Source organism: Bubalus kerabau, chromosome 12, assembly GCF_029407905.1.
Source record: "Bubalus kerabau isolate K-KA32 ecotype Philippines breed swamp buffalo chromosome 12, PCC_UOA_SB_1v2, whole genome shotgun sequence".
NCBI lineage: Eukaryota > Metazoa > Chordata > Mammalia > Artiodactyla > Bovidae > Bubalus > Bubalus kerabau.
In genome coordinates this window covers 74,666,434-74,669,416 of record NC_073635.1, presented here as the reverse complement: position 1 = coordinate 74,669,416, position 2,983 = coordinate 74,666,434, and positions in this window count along the sequence as shown.

The window sequence follows — 2,983 nt, the reverse complement described above, 5'->3', positions numbered from 1 at the left end:
TGTAAGGGAGATTCTATAGTGTCAATCCAGTTTTCACCTCTTTGGAAAGCCACCTTAAGATCAATTTTTATCCTTGGTACAACATATTTATGTAATACCCTAACCGCCTCTCTTTTATTACACTAAATCATATGTGGTTTAATGTCCTATTGTCACCAGCTTGAAATAATTTTTAAAAGAAGGACCTTCTCTTTTTATTTTGAACTGGGCCCTATAAATTATAACTTTTAATTTTGTTAACTAATTGTTTCTACAATTTTGTATTCTGTTTGGGGATTTGGAAATGTTTTAATTATGCATATAACATTAATTTTCAAATAAAAATCTTCCCCAAACACTGGAATGTGTTTTGATACATGTTGCAGGTTGGTTCTCTGGAATACAGACCCAGATGGAGATTAGTGTTGGGATGGTTATTAGGGATGGCCTTGGGATCAAGGCTTGTGAAATCAAGAGGAAGAAACAGGATAAAGCAGAGGGAAAAAACACTCACTGTGGGGGCAAGGACACTGATGGTCCCAGGGAATACTCATTAGTATGAGCTCTGGAATCAAGATTGAAAGGAGAAGTATCAGTAACCTCAGATATGAAGATGAATCCACCCTAATTTTGCAGAAATGGAACAAGAACTAATGAGCCTCTTGATGAAGGTGAAAGAGGAGAGTGAAAAATCTGGCTTAGAACTCAACATTCAAAAAAATTAGATCATGGCATCTGGTCCCATCACTTCATGGCGAACAGATGGGGAAAAAGTAGAAACAGTGGCAGATTTTATTTTCTTGGGCTCTAAAATCACTGCAGATGGTGACTGCAGTCATGAAATTAAAAGATACTTGCTTCTTGGAAGAAAACCTGACAAACCTAGTCAGCATATTTAAAAGCAGAGACGTCACTTTGATGACAAAGGTCTATCTAGTCAAAGCTATGGTTTTTCCAGTAGTCATGTATAGATGTGAGAGTTGGACCATAAAGAAGGCTGAGCAGTGAAGAATCGATGCTTTCAAACTGTGGTGCTGGAGAAGACTCTTGAGAGTCCCTTAGACTGCATGGAGATCAAACCAGTCAACTCTAAAGGAAATCAAGCCTGAATATTTATTGGAAGGACTGATGCTGAAGCTGAAGCTCTAATACTTTGGCCACCTAATGCAAAGAGCTGACTCATTGGAAAAGACCCTGATGGTGAGAAAGATTGAGGGTAGGAAAAGAAGGGAGTGAAAGAGAAAGAGATAGTTGGATGGTTTCACTGACTGAGTGGACATCAGTTTGAGCAAACTCCAGGAGATAGTGAAGGACAGGGAAGCCTGGCACGCTGCAGTCCATGGAGTTGCAAAGTGTTCGACATGACTGAGTGACTGAACAACAACAAAAACTGCACTTTTGGTGGGAATGTAAATTGATACTACCACTGTGGAGAACAGAATGGTGATTCCTTAACAAACTAAGACTAAAACTACCATATGATCCAGCAACCCCGCTACTGGGCATGTACCCTGAGAAAGCCACAATTAAAAAAGACACATGTGTCCCAATGTTCATTGCAGCACTATTTACAGTGGCCAGGGCATGGAAGTAACCTAGATGTCCACTGACAGATGAATGGATAAAGAAGACATGGTACATACATGGAATGGAATACTACTCAGTCATAAAAAGGAATGAATTTGAGTCCATTGTAGTGAGGTGGATGTAGAGCCTGTTTTACAGAGTGAAGAAAGTCAGAGAAAAGCAAACACCATATATTAAAGCAATATGGAATCTAGAAAAATAGTACTGATAAACCTATTTGCAGGGCAGGAATGGAAATACGGATGTAGAGAATGGACTTGTGGACACAGCAGGGAAGGAGAGGGTAGGGCAAGTTGAGAAAGGAGCATTGATATATACACACTGGGTGTAGGTGTGTGTGTGTGTGTTAGTTGCTTAGTCGTGTCCAACTCTTTGCAACCCCATCGACTGTAGTCTTCCAGGCTCCTCTGTCCATGGAATTCTCCAGGCAAGAATTCTAGAGTGGGTTGCCATTTCCTTCTCCCGGGGATCTTCCCTACCTAGAGATTGAACCTGGCTCTCCTGCGTTGAAGACATTCTTTACTGTCTGAGCGGTACACATTTACCATATGTAAAATAGATAACTAGTGGGAATCTTCTGTATAACACAGGGAGCCCAGCCAGGTGCTCTGTGGTGACCTAGAAGGGTGGGATGGGAGACAGGCTCAAGACAGAGGCTATATATATTTGCATTGTAGGGCAGAGACCAACAGGACATTGCAAAGCAATTACTCTCCAACTTAAAAAGAACCCATAGCTTCTGGATCCTCATACCCGGAATGGTCCTCAAAAGGTGGAAGTAGAAATAACTGCAACAGGGAAAAAGGCTGGTCAAATCCATACTGCAGTCCTGTCTGTGTGTGTCCCAAGGAGAAGCAAAATGTGCTGAAGAATAGTGTCCCCATTCACTAAATAATAAACAATAGTTTTTTACCCACATGAAATTTGCCACTAGGTTCCCTAAGGTGAAAAACACACAGGGAGAGAGGGAGGGAAAGATGTTCATAGAGACAGAGACAGAGAGAGCCTGGTGGAGTTGGAACCCAGCTGTTCCTTAAGGAATATAGGAAAAGATGACATTCTTAGAAGATGGCCGTAGTCCAGGGTACTAATTAGATAGAACTTAAGAAGTTAGAATTCCTGACCGGTAGAAGGGATTGTGAGGGCGCTAGTAGTAAAGACCCTGGTGCCAGTGCAGGAGACATAACGGACGCCGGTTCAATCCCTGAGTTGGTAACATCCCCTAGAAGAGGGCATGGCAACCCACTCCAACATTCTTGGCCCGGAGAATTTCATGAACAGAGGAGCCTGGCGGGCTACAGTCCATAGGGTGGTATAGAGTCGGACACGACTGAAGGAACTTAACACCTACAAAGGGGAAGTCAGCTAAAAGTGGAGTGTGGGAGGTCCAGTCTGTTCTCCCGCTGGGCGGTGAGTC